Here is a 14,783-nt window from a genome sequence, read left to right on the forward strand (position 1 = left end):
AATCCACCAAGAAGTCAGTGTAAATCCCTTTACATTGTTCAGACTTCACTTTTTGGTGCAGCTCTGATGGAACGACACAAGAAATGAACGTCAGAGTCTGTGAACAGGGCTTTAGGGATCCTTCTGCTTAATACACTGAAAGCAGTCAGGAGCCACAGAAAAATAAAGCTCCATCGTCAAGGTCGATCGGAGTTCTAATATTTATTTTACTTGGGATGTTTCATCATTATTGACTATAAGAATCTCACTGTCAACCTGAGCAAACATAGCATTCATAACATAAAAGGTGATCAAAATGCTATACCTTTTGCAGTAACTTTCTACCACAAATAAAATAAGCCATCAGCTAATTCCACTGCAAAATCTAAACATTCCCAACAATGGTGTTAAATTAATTACCTCTGATAAGCATACCTCCGCGAACGATCAGACGATTATGAACAACTGTGTTCAACGTTCTGTTCCATTTGTGCAAAGAAAGCAGTTGTAGAAAGCCTCAAGAAACATGCTCAGTCGTTTATTTGCTTATTTTCTTCAGTTAAAAAAATATAACTACCTACTTTATAACATTTAAATAAAACTTAATTAGGCCCTATTAAATTAAGTAAGCAGAGTTTTCTTTACAATTGAGCTAGAGTCAATTATCGACAATTGTGCAATTTCCACTTCACTGAATTATTGAATCGCTGCACAGAAGGATTCAGGCTAAGGTTGAACCAATTGATCTGATGGAGGTCTCTTTCGGTAGCTTCAACTCAGTCTGAATTCTTTTGCCATATTAATGCAATCCAAATATTTTTTCCTGCATGTTTATTTTTAAAGTTCTCCTTTCCAATCACTCCAACCATAAGAGTACGAGTGGGAGATTTTTCTTCAGGTCTGCTTAAAAAGGTTGCGAAAGTGGCTCATGACAAGAGAGCTTTAATTTGCCCTTCCCTGCCCCCAACTTCCTCCACCCGCAACCCCCACTCCCACCATCCCTGCCAGAAGCAGCCAGCTATTGTTTACCATGCAGAAAGTATATGGTGGACCAACAATTTGAACTTAATTGGGGTCTACCATAATCACATGTAGCATTTCCTACATTACGACTATACATGAACAAGTATTTCAATGGTTGAATAGCACTTCAGGATGCCCCGAGCAAGATCATGAAAGAGCCCAACTCATGCAAACCTTCATTTTATCGGTTTTGTAAAATAAATAAATATAATATGCTAAAACTTGTTATTTTTAATTTTTGTTTTGGGCCACACCATCCTAAAACTAATCTGAAGGAACACAATGACTGGCCTAAACACATCAGAGGAGATATTAGCAGTTTTAAATGACGAAAGATCAATATTGTATACTGGAACAAATCATAATTAGTGTTAATTCCCTCCAAGTATCTTACTATACTAATTGAAGAGATGGTATTAGAAAAATAATAACATGAAATCTTAAGTAAAATTTATATAATACAGCAAATCCAGTAATTAGCCAATTTTGAAGCAATATTTGAAAAGAATAGAGGAATTAGATTAATATAAATGTAATTGGTAGATGATCTGCATTATGCATCTCGAAAGCAATGATGATCCTCCACAACACGTCTGTTATTGAAGTGAAGTGTGAGGGAAAGAAAGAAAATAGTCCAGACTGAAAATGAATTAGCTAGCTAATTGGAACCAAGGTCATTTTATCAATTCCAGTCGTCCAACTTGAGCAGCTGTCAGCAGTGATCCCAGGGGATTGGTCAGGGACGGTTATGTTCACTATATTTATTAATGACCTTGCTGATGTGAAGAAAGAGATATGGTTCAAAGCGACCTACAGTGACTGAACAATTGCTGATGGTATTTACAGGTGTTCCATATCTTGATTTAGCATTATTGCTACTAGAATCACTAGTATTATCACAGAAAAATGTCTTCTATTTTTAAAAAAATCAAGTGGAATATCACACCTGCCTTGCCAGGGCTGTCATTTTGCATATGGGCAGCTGAGTGGGAGGGAGCTTTTATTGCTGCACTCCTGCTGGTCGCTTCCATTTTCGAGGCAGCATGTTGTACAATGACAGATATAGCAAGCTCACTGTCATCTCTGTCATTTCAGCTGACCTTCAGCCAAGATGGAAGGAGGGAAGATTAAAATGACTGATCCCTAAATTATTGAAAGACTAAATTAATTGTTAAAACTCCTTCATGGTGTATCAAGGTACACATATGTAAAGAATCAAACAAAGGGCAAAATTCTCTGTTTGGGAGACAAAAGTGTTGATGCCGGGACTGAATTGCATGCAGTTCCCATTCCCGTTGGGAGCGCTATTTGGGAAATAATTCAGGACATGATAATAGGCCAGCACTCTGCTGGCACAAGTTCGAGCAATCCCTGGCTCAGCGGGTGTTCTAACGGTGGAGATAGAGCTAAAGAAACAGCTGGAACTGTTTTTAAGCGCTCCACTTACCACAAACTCACTGCAGCCACCAACATGGCTCAGAGGAAGACCTGCTCCCTGAGTTTGGGAGTCCGAGGTGGATGCACAGCTCCATGCCAGTGATGAGCGGAGGGACACCCTCTTCCACGGCATGGGCTGCAGACTCGAGCTGCCCTCCTGAACACTGCCTGGGAAGTGCGGAACAGAGGCAATCAGCGCTGCCAGTCCCACCAGGAGACGACAGCTGGTAATCCTGAGGGGTGAGGTTCAATACTTGTAATTCATGGCCGTGAGGCTTCCACCTGAGAGGGGTGGAGAATCACGGAGGCCCAGAGAATTCTGGGTCAAACTGCTAATGACATTTAAATGAATGCAAATACCGGTTTTGTATGCTGCTGCCGGCGCGGGGCGTGAACTCGTTATCGCCACCAGCGAGGGACCGGAGGGTGGTGTCCAATTCAGTGTCAGGAGCAGATCTCGATTTTGGTCAGATACCCAGGGCGGGATTCTCCAAGCCCGCAGCAGGTCAGAGAATCGCCGAGCGGGTGCGCGAATCCCGCCACGCTGTGCCGCCGATTCTCCGACGACCAGCGGTTAGGCGGCATTCGCGCCGGCGGGGCCACCACGGCGCCGGTCAAAAGCGGCCCCTACGGCGATTCTCTGCGCTCGACGGGCCGAGTGCCCGCCGAGTCCCGCCGGCGTGGTCCTCATGTGGTCCTAACCGGCGGGACCTCAGCGTCCTGGCTGCGGGGACCGTCCACGGTGGCCAGGCCCACGATCGGGGGCAACCGATCGGCGGTAGCGCTCATTCCTGGGAGGGCCTATGTTCCTCCGCGCCGGGCCCCTGTAGGGCTCCGCCATGTTGCCTGGGGGCTGGCACGGAGACGGCCGTGGCGCGCATGCACGGACCTGCGCCGGCCATGGTGCGCATGCGCAGACCCACGCCACCGAGGTAGGGTTGACTCTCGGCGCCGGAGCAGCGCACAGCACTCCGGCGCTGTGCTAGCCCCCTAGTAAGGGGAGAATGACTGGGCCTGGAGGCCCATTGATGCCGGCGTTGCTCACGCCGGTTTTGACGCCAGCGTCAACATTTGGCCGGGATATCGGAGAATCCCGGCCCAGGTTCTCCGCCACACATTTGTGGCGTCATGAGGCAGAGAATGTCGCGCAAAATATTTGGGTTGCGATTGTGAGCTAACCAGGAAAATGGAGCCGCATTATTGTGTTAGATGCTGCCAGATAAAACTGAAAAGGTGGAAGAAGCTGGAGTTAGAGTTCTGGGCACTGATGAAAAGGCAGATATTTGAGTACCTCATGGAAAGAAAAGTGTGATGATTCCAGTTCCCACTCTTGATGTAGGAAGAATCTGCAAAAACAAATTGAATAATAGCAACAGCAATACACAAACTGCATTTATCTAGCACTTTAATATGGTAAGATATCTAAGACGTTTCACATGAGGGCCATGTTTTAAGGGGGGAGATAAATGTCGAGATTGAGGGAGCAAATTCGAGAGCTGTGTGGGTGGCTGTCAATCATGGGAGGGCCGAGGGATGGTGGGTGGAAGAAGGTTGGGATGCATGGGAATCCGGAATTTGAGGGTTCTTGAAGTGTTGTAGGGCTGCAGTAGATAGAGAGGGGCGTGTCCACGGAGGGATTTAAACACCAGCGTTAAAATTCAAAAGGTGTCCGTGCACTGGGAGCCAATAAGACATGGAATGATAGATGAATGAAGCTGCCAGTATGAATGAGGGTTTTGGTAATAAATGCCCTGAGGCAAGAATGGACTAAAGTAATGTTACAGGAGGTGAAAATAGGTCCAAAATTGGATTGGCCATGCTAAATTGCCCCTTAGTGTCCAAAGATGTGCAAGTCACGGTTATAGAACAGAGGAGTGAGTTTGTGTTGGTGTTCTTTCAGAGTGATGATGCACTCTTTCAGAAGGTCAGTGCACTCGAGAGGCCAAATGGCCTCCTTCTGCACTGCAGAAATTCTATGGTTCAATCGGTAGTCTTGGTGATGAGAAGTGAAGAAATATGTACTTCACATACAAAAATTCCTAACCGAAAGGGTAGGCTATCACCCGCTAGCTGAGTAAATGTAGATACCATTGTGGAACAGGACAAGAAAAGAGCCAGAAGATACAACTGGTTTGGCCTCACATCAGGCCAGTATCCTGTCAAATGAAGGATACCAAATTCAAGAAAAATAGGTATCAGCCTCACCAAGGGAAGAACAGTGAAGGCCTGGACCACCGTAAGGGGGCGGGATTCTTCGTCCCGCACGGTGCGCACTCACTGGCAGCGGGACCAGCCGGCCAATGGGGTTTCCCATTGTGGGCAGCCCAACGCCATCGGGAAATACCCAGGTGTGGGTGCGCGGCCGGCGAATCCCGACAGCGGAGAATCCAGCCCAGGATTTTTAAAATAAGTCATGTTTTTCTTCTCTTGCACTGATGTTTTGCATCATGTGGGCAAGAAAACCTCGACAGTGCAAGAAGCCTTTTAAATGATGATTGTCAATCAACCTCGCTAAAAAATAACCATTGCAAGTTTCGAGCCTCTTGCTTCAGGTTTTGAATTTTACAGGGAGATATAAAAGTCATCTTTTTGTAAAAAAAAATCCTTACATTTCCTGTCTTATTTTTCTCTCTCAGAATTGAACTCCTCATCCGTGTACCTAATTGGTATTGAATGCACTCTCTTTCTCAGTCCTTCCTTTTGTTTATTTCCCAATCCTTTAGAGCTGAAGGGGGGGGTAGGGGCAGGGGCAAGTCTACCAAATGCCTGGCATCAAATTAGATGCCCCTGCTGCAGCAAATTCTGGCCCAAAGGGTTCATTTGTTTCAACACAGAAACTTCAGAAACTTCCTGCTGAACCTTTGTTGATGTTTGAAGGAAGCAGACACTTCCACTGCACTTTCAAAACATAAAATATTTAGCAGCCAAGGACTTTGTATATTTGCAAGCAAGCAGGCCTGTCTGAAATATAACAGCTGTCGAGAGACTGTGGCACACTAACTCAATCTTACCACAGTTGCATAATTAGGTAATACCTGTAACTTGGGTTTTGAATTCAATACCGTGCTTTAACATTGTAGTGTAATTCTTCAATAACGACCAGTGATAAATTGATTTGATGGTACGAGCATGTATTTTGTAATATCAGAATTGGTGCTTCTCTTACAACAGAAATTGTATTTAAAATTTCAATCTCAGTTTTAATGCGTGAAAATCAAATTTTAAACTTGGATCAAATATGCCTTGGTTTTGATTGATGGTATTCTGATGAAATTTTAGATCCAAAAACAATCTTCACAGTTCCTTGGAGGCCATTTTTCATTAAATGCACGTGAAACTTTCCACAGAGTGTATAAAACTGAGACCTATAATTAAATGAAAAACTCCCAACATATTACCGGTTTACCAACTGACAGCATTTTTAAATGAAAAATTTATTGTCAAAAATAATGAAAAAACACATTTGCAGTTTTCAATATTTAGAAGTGTCTTTACTTGGTATACCATCTGGGTTCCAGCGTAAGTAAGCTTTGAACAAATCTAGTTAATTCGGGTCTTATAAATCATGACTAGTACTTGCACATCAACTGGAGTGTGGCTTTGTTGGCAGATCTTGGGCGAGATTCTCCGACCCCCCGCCGGGTAGGAGAATCGCCGGGGGCTGGTGTGAATCCCGCTCCCGCCGGTTGCCAAATTCTCCGGCACCGGAGATTCGGTGGGGGCGGGAATCGCGCCTCGCCGGTTGGCGCCCCCCCCCCCCCCCCGCCGCGATTCTCCGGCCCGGCTGGGCCGAAGTCCCGCTGCTAAAATGCCTGTCCCACCGGCGTGGATTAAACCACCTCTCTTACCGGTGGGACAAGGTGGCGCGGGCGGGCTCCGGGGTCCTGGGGGGACACGGGCGATCTGGCCCCGGGGGGTGCCCCCACGGTGGCCTGGCCCGCGATCGGGGCCCACCGATCCACGGGCGGGCCTGTGCCGTGGGGGCACTCTTTTCCTTCCACCTTCGCCACGGTCCCCACCATGGCGGAGGCGGAAGAGACTCCCTCCACAGCGCATGCGCGGGGATGCCGTGAGCGGCCGCTAACGCTCCCGCGCATGCGCCGCCCGGCAATGTAATTTTCACGCCAGCTGGCGGGGCGGAAATCAGTCCGGCGCGGGCCCTCAAGGTTAGGACTCGGCCGGTCAAGGGGCGGAGGATTCCGCACCTTTGGGGCGGCGCGATGCCGGACTGATTTGCGTCGTTTTTGGCGCCGGTCGGCGGACATCGCGCCGATACCGGAGAACTTCGCCCCTTTGCATGAAACTTCTTACTATGCATTTAGTAAATGGTAGAAATGGATGATGATTCAGATTCGTTAAACTGTGCTGCGGTTTATGCATTATATGTGGATGTTCAATATGCACAGTCATCATTATCCTTGTCCCCATTCCATGAATCATTTTAGAGTACCTTTGTTTTGGGTATCTCAAAAATCAAGTATACTGCTTCCCTTTCCTCTGAGGATATGGGTGGCACGGTGGCTAGCACTGCTGCCTCACAGCGCCAGGGACCAGGTTCGATTCCGACCTTGGGTGACTGCCTGTGTGGAGATTGTACATTCTCCCAGTGTCAGCATGGGTTTCCTGAGCCACGGTTTCCTTCCACAGTCCAAAGATGTGCAGGTTAGATGGGTTGGCCGTGCTAAATTGCCTCTTAGTGTCCAATGGTTAGGTGGGATCATGGGGATATGGCGGGGATGTGGGGCAAGGTAGGGTGCTCTTTCGGTGCAGACTTAATGGGCTGAATGGCCTTCTTCTGCACTGTGGCGGTTCCATGATCACATGGGATTCCCTCTATGCACACTAACTGAACTCTGAAAATAATTATTGGTTTTTCTCGGCTTCAGCCGATTCGGCAGTTTGCGCCCGGTGACCCAGTGTTCGTTCGGAATTTTGCTGGTGGTGCCCAGTGGGTCCCTGGCGTAATCTTTCGTCAAACGGGCTCTTTCGCCAAACGGGCCCTATCTCTTCCCAGGTGCAAGCCCAGGGTCGTCTCCAGCGCAAGCATGTAGACCACGTTCAGTCCAGAAGACCATCCCTTCCAAAGATTCCCCACCCCCGGAGCTCATTTCTACAGTCACAGAGACCAGACATAGTGGAAAGTATTCCTCACAATCTTCCTCTGGTGTCGCACTCAAAGCCTGCGCAGGCCATTGCAGAACCGTGTGGAGATAGAGACGCCGAGATGACGGAGGCAGTGGACTCCGACTCTGACACAGGACGCCTCAGAGGGGGAATCCTCGGGCCCACGGGCTGTGGATGTACAACCGTTACGCCGTTCATCACGGAAGCGCCGTTCTCTGTCTCGTGACATGCCGCCCGATCCAGCGCCTCGTGCAATGGTTGTGTATATATATGTTATTGTAAATAAATGTTATTTCTTTCTATCCTTCAACACGTGCTGGATTCTTCGTGGCCCTCACAAAAAGACCCTATGATTTTCTTTTGGGCTGAGAAATAGGTAAACTATTTTAACAATTCAGTGATGTCATGATGTGCCCCCACCCCCCAAAAGCCTGTCCACCATCTACAAGGCACTAGTCAGGAATATTATGGAATACTCTCCTCTTGCCTGGATGAGTGCAGATCCAACAACATGGCAGCACGGTGGCACATTGGTTTCCACTGCTGCCTCACAGCGCCAATGACCCGGGTTTGATTCGGACCTTCGGTGACTGACTCTGTGGAGTTTGCATGTTCTCTCTATGTCTGCGTGGGTTTCCTCCCGGGGCTCCAGACCAAAGATGTACAAGGTAGATCAATTGACCATGCTAAATTTCCCCTTAGTATCCGAAGATGTGCAGGTTAGATGGGATTACAGGGATGGGGTGGGGGACTGGGCCTCGGTAGCGTGCTCTTTTGCGAGATCGATGCAGACCCGATGGGCCAAATGGCCTCCTACTGTCTTGTAGGGATTCTACAAGAATCCCGTTTGAATACTATCCTTCCACAAACATTCATACCTCCACCACTGACGAACAGTGGGAGTTGTGTGTACGATCTACAAGATGCACTACAGGAACTCACCAAGGCTCCTTAGGCAGCACCTTCCAATCCCACGACCACTACCATTGAGAATGAAAGGAGCTGCAGAACCTGGGAACACCACCATCTGGAGGTTCCCCTCCAAGCCACTGACCATCCTGACTTGGAAATATATCTCCTCTCCTTCACTGTCACAGGGTCAGCACTGTGGGTGTACCTACACCCCATGGACTGCAGTGGTTCAAGAAGGCAGCTCACCACCACCTTCTGAAGGGCAACTAGGGATCGGCAAATGCTGGCCTAGACTGCAACACCCAAAATCACAAAATGAATATTTAAAAAAAACCTTCTCAGGGGCATTTAGGAAAGAACAGTTATCTAGAGAGAATCTGCTTGTTCACATTTTTGGTTAAAACAAATGATTGGAGCAGTCATTTGATAATACATTTGAGTTCTTTCTCCCACTCCACCCTTTAGGGTAATGGAGCTTGCTGAATACAATTAATTTCCCTCTGTCAATAGGTCTATTTGCATGATTTCAAATGATTCAAAGATTCACCACCTACCTATTTGACAGTAGCATAATCATAGAATCATAGAATTTACAGTGCAGAAGGAGGCCATTTGGCCCATCGAGTCTGCACCAGCCCTTGGAAAGAGCATCCTACCCAAGCTCACACCTCCACCCTATCCCCGTAACCCAGTGACCCCATCTAACCTTTTTGGACACTAAGGGCAATTTAGTATGGCCAATCCAGCTAACCTGCACATTTTTGGACTGTGGGAGGAAACCGGAGCACCCGGAGGAAACCCACGCAGACAAGGGGAGAACGTGCAGACTCCACACAGACAGTGACCCAAGCCGGAATCGAACCTGGGACCCTGGAGCTGTGAAGCAACTGTGCTAACCAATTTGCTACTGTGCTGCCCGTTATGAATGGAACAAGTCATGAGATAAATAAATTGCAAGGCTTTGGGGCTATTCACAAGCCCTGGTTTATGCTTTTATCAGGGCTTGTGGCCTACTTTTGACGAGTCACAGCTTTGCAATGAGTTACATGTGGACATGTGCAGAACGTAGATGAAAACTGTCTCTAATGAGAGTATCGTTCAAGTCATGGATCATTACTCTACACCTGTGGTAATAACTACATTGAGGGTGTGTTTTTTCTTCTTTCTGAACTGCCTTTATAAGATTAGCCCCGTAATTTTGTATTGCCCATTGTAATCTATCAATTATGGCACAAGTATCTGAAACTACATGGATATAAGCTGCTACAACATCATAGAGTAATAGGTTTTTACTAGACCCATATAATATATTAAAAGTCAGAGGAATTAAGAATCTGTCCACATAACAGCCAGTCTAAAGTAAGAGTGGGAGAAAGGACGGAGGTTATTGTACACTGAGTTGGCTGAAAGGAAACGGAAAAATGATGAAGGGGAGGCAGTGGCCAGGTGGTAATGTCACTGCCCTAATAATCCAGAGGCCCAGGTTAATTCTCTGCAGAGACAGGTTCAAATCCCACCATTAATGTTTGATTTGAAATTCCATCTTCAGTAGGTCAGCAATTCTTATGGTAATTTTACATCTCTTCCTTTGAAATGGAGAGGGACAGTTATCAACACGTGGGCAAGATTGTTTGGATCTTAATGGCTTTGCAGGGACATTTTCAGGAATTAGGTAATCCTTCTCCTTATAAAAGCCACAAAAGAAGACACCTGACCCCCTGGACTCCTTTTTGTCAAGGTAAATTGTCCATTTCATGCCACCTTTTCAAAAGTAAGGTGCCCATCTTATTAATTTGTTGCATGGGCAGATAATGCAACCTCACTGATGCTCCCATTGGTTTTCTTGGAGTATCCTTGAAGGCCTACAAATGAGCACAATTAGCATAAAATCCCAAGGGTGATTAATTTAGCCTTGTGGTTTGGTCATTTTGTGGGGGGAGCTAGCTTTTAGTACAGTGTTTTTAAAACCAGCACAGAAGATCATGAAGACTCAAACCGCACTGGATTCAATTTCCATTTAAGATTCCACAATCCTTTGCCAATAATCCAGGGCGTTGTGCTAAGACACCAACATAACTAAAGCAGATACCCCGGGCTCCCGTGCATGATCTGAGACCACAAATTTATTGCCAAAATAAAAACAAGTTGATGTGCACGACTTAAGTGTCACTGTTAAGTTAGTTTTAAAAATCGACTTGCACCTGGCAAAATTGACGACCAAGAGACAAAACTAATTTCTGGTTGGGCAAGGTGGTACTATGGTTTGCTGTTCAACCATTGAGTATGTCGTGTTAGGTACACTGGTCTAACACTGGCTGCAACTGGATGCAGCTTAGATCAGAAAGATACTCCAGACCTTGAAGTTAGTTCCATCAGGTTTATTGAACTAATAGCACAGTTAGCACAGTTCTCTGAGTTCGACTCTCTGCTAACTTAAGTGTGGTTACTCTGTCTGACTGAACCAGACTAGCTCTTAGCTACGTGGTGGAGGTGTGTGATTGTAACAACACCCTTGACTGACTCTCCAGATGTTCATCAGTGGCAAGAGGCGGAGTGTGAGTGCCTCGTGTCTTTTATAAACAGATCCCACCCCTGAGTAGCCTGCCTGCTTATTGGTCATGTCCTGTTCTCTGTGCCCATTAGCTGCTTGTCTGTATATCATTATGTGTGTATCTGCATATCATGACAAAGTAGATGGGGAAGTTGCATCAAAGATGTTTCCTTTGTCACTCAGGCAGGGTATCAGCTCAATTGAATCTGTTGACAGTACTGCAGACAGAAAAAATGAGGAACATTGAGTTTCCTGTTGAAAGCAGTTAGAGACCAGTGGTGATGTAAAATATGGTAAGTTGTAGCTAGGCAGCGAACAAAATGCTGATACATACAATGTGGTCTTGATCACTGGCATCAGCAATTTGCATTTGCATCAGACCATTTATACAGGGGCAGGTCACTGGAACAGAGGGAATGAAACATTTATTTTAAAAATTAATAAGTCCAAAAAGGATTTTTTTAAATGAAAAGAAGCAAAGGATTTTGAATATAACCTCCCATCAGACAGCCAGAACCACTTCTGACCTCGCTGCATATCAGACTGTGGCTCAAACAGTGGATGCGTATGCTTTAGCTATCTCTTTAGCTCAGTGGGCTAGACAGCTGGTTTGTGATGCAGAACAAGGCCAGCAGGGTCGGTTCAATTCCCGTACCAGCTGAGAATTCTGAATTCTCCCTCTGTGTACCCGTACAGGCACTGGAATGTGGCGACTAGGGGCTTTTCACAGTAACTTCATTGCAGTGTTAATGTAAGCCTACTTGTGACAATAAAAATTATTTCATTTAATATCATTTTAACTTAAATGTATATGTACTTCGAGATTATGGTGGATCCCTGGACAGCTGGAGAGACAGGTACAATTATTCTGTACTTCAGCATTTTTTTGTGCAGGAGCCGAGGAGCCCCGACAATTTCATCGCATTGACCCAATTTCAATCCCAGACTGCACAACTCCTTTTTGATGTGATTTGAATAGCCACATGTATTGAATATTAGTTGGCACATTGTGCAATCACACTATGGTAGTCAAGAAAGGTTTATTTCCAACCCTTGGTTTAGGAATTGGATATCGAAACACCAACCCAAGTCCCATTCTGAAACCCCAGCTCCTGTCTGGGCTGGATTTTATCCAGCAGAATTATCGAGCCCGTTGAAGGGCCTGCACCCCTCAGCGGGAGAGCTGTACTCCCCAAGGCTCACGGGGAGATTAATCGGGTCGTCCCTGTAGGGGTTATAACAAATACATAGCTTGTAAATTCTGGCAATTGATCTTTGTATTAAAACAAACCAAATTTCAATGTTGCAATGGAAGATTTGTTTGAAAATTATGGCTGTTTAAATAGTTGAGGATGTTCCTGGTTAGATGAGTTTACAATTTGAAAGCATATAATTCATAACACAAATTTACAAACTGGAATGCAAACTGGGGCTTTTCACAGTGACTTCATTTCAAGCCTACTTGTGACAATAAGCGATTTTCATTCCATTTTCATTTCAGTTATCTCCGAAAAATAAATCCCCCCAAATAATTTTGCAGAGGATTGTCCTAAATTGCCTAGAAATGTAACTGCAATATAACCAAAATAAAAACAGTACAGCAAGGGATGTTCTACAGATCAGGTAATGTTCATTGGGAAAACAGGAGACTATTGATATTTCAGTAGAATATCTTTCCACATAAATGAATGCAAGTGACTTCACTAATGCTATTCCTAGTCACACAGGGTATCAGTTCAGCTGGATAACATTCATGAAGAGGTTCACCCATAATAATAGTAACTGTTTTCTCCACAAAGTTGTTTACTAAGGTTAACATGATTTAAACTTTTTTTTAAACCCAAGACTAGGGATCCGATCACATTGATTATTTAATTTAATTATAGAGTGCCATCCAGGAATATGAGGGGGACACTTTATTATATTCTAAAACCTGTAACATACTTTAAACCAAAAAAAAATCAGTTTGAGTCATTCACGTATTAGTTCCTGAAGGGGGTTTGGTTTTAATAAATCCAAAAATGGGTATCCCATTGGATTACAATGACATTCGTCATAGACGTGCAATTTCTCCACAAGTGAATTGAGAAAAATCAAATTATAAACTTGAAGTAATGCAAGTTGACTTTTTAAATTAAAAAAAAAATCTACTTTGTGATGTAATAGATGAGTGTTCATTTCCACTGCTGACTGGTTTCCAGTCTATGAGTTTATAAATATATTTATTTTGTAGCTGGAATGAGAAAAGTGTCATACGGATTCAATTACTGGTCAAACAGGAATGTGCATTCACATATTGGAAACCTATTTAGGGACTATATTGGTCTTTATTATATTCTAGGGATGGTTGTGCACCACTTGTTTGCGATGGATTAGCTGCATTTGCATATACAACCAACCCCTGGTTGCTACCTCCAGTTTGTCTGTAGACTTACATTTTGTGGACCAATTCAATCTAATTATCTCCAAAACTAAAAATTGTAATGTCTTCATGTTTTTAATATTTGTTTGGCCTTCTGGGTGATTAGGGGAATTTTAAACATGGCACCTGGGCAGTAACGTGGCAGAACCTGTTGTCGTTATGGCCCGATATTCATCCCAGTGAAATTAATGGGACGAAAATCTGGAGATTCTACAATCACTATTGGTTCAGGTAACCAGCCCTGCCTGGTTAGTGCCCAGGCAGGTAAGTTCAAAATGGCTCCATTAATAACTCACCTCAAAAACAATTAATTGCAACTGCCTCAATTGACGTCTATGCCAATATGCAAGGCTTGGCACGTATCAGGAACATGCAAATTTGTTGGATACCTTCCAAACCCACGGTCACTAGTATCTAGAAGGACAAGAGCAACTGATACATGGGAACCCCACCACCTGAAAGTTCCCCTCCCAGTCACCTACCATCCTGATTCAGAAATATATCACCATTCCTTCACTGTCGCTGTGTCAAAACCCTGGAACTCCCTCCCCAAAAGCACTGTGGGTGTACCTATGCTTCGGGGACTGCAGCAGTTGAATAAGTCAGCTTACCACCACCTTCGCAAAGGAAACTAGGGATGGGCAATAAATGCCGGTCTAGCCAGTGACACCCATATCCCATGAATAAATAATAAAAAACTTGACCTTGATCATTCATTTCATACTCTTTGTAATGAAGATAATATTGTGCATTTACTTTGATTATACATCACATGTGCTTTGTAAACGTGACAAAGTCCTAATGAGAAATGATCTCAGTAACAAACTGCAATCATTTTTGTTGCATTGTGTGTAGATTAATTAGCAAGCAACACAAGCTTGCTAAAATTGGTCAGGGAAAGAAATACTGTAGGCCATTGAAATCCCACAAACTCCTGCTTTTGAGCATCTGATGCTAATTGGGAACAGCTGCTTTTGCTTATGTTTATAATATATATGAGGTTTGCCTGTGAGCGGTGTACAAATTTCAACTCCATGTCTCTGGAGGTTTTCTCCTTGCTTTTTGAAATTATGCAAACTGCAGTGCATTTGGTTCCAATTTATAAACCCCAACACCTGCAGTTTCTACATTTGCCAAACAGTACACTCTCTGAATTGTACTATCGCATTAAATGGCAATAAAACTTCCCAATCCATTATTCAACTCTGTAACGGGTAAACCTGTGCATCTTTACCTTCTCTTGTCAATATTGCACTTATCAATGCAAGCACTGGAGAATAGATCCCTTTCCATTTTGACTCTCCAGCATCAGTATCAAAACATTCTCAGGCCAGG

At 44.7% G+C, this 14,783-nt stretch overlaps 1 protein-coding gene across 1 annotated transcript in view; it reads left to right on the forward strand.

Annotated features, from left to right (window-relative positions):
* LOC140396438 (protein kinase C-binding protein NELL2-like) overlaps nt 1-14,783 on the forward strand; it is a 369,190-nt gene that overhangs the window by 275,302 nt on the left and 79,105 nt on the right. The gene's annotated exons all lie outside the window — the stretch shown is intronic.

The sequence above is a fragment of the Scyliorhinus torazame genome, chromosome 19 (genome assembly GCF_047496885.1).
Source record: "Scyliorhinus torazame isolate Kashiwa2021f chromosome 19, sScyTor2.1, whole genome shotgun sequence".
NCBI lineage: Eukaryota > Metazoa > Chordata > Chondrichthyes > Carcharhiniformes > Scyliorhinidae > Scyliorhinus > Scyliorhinus torazame.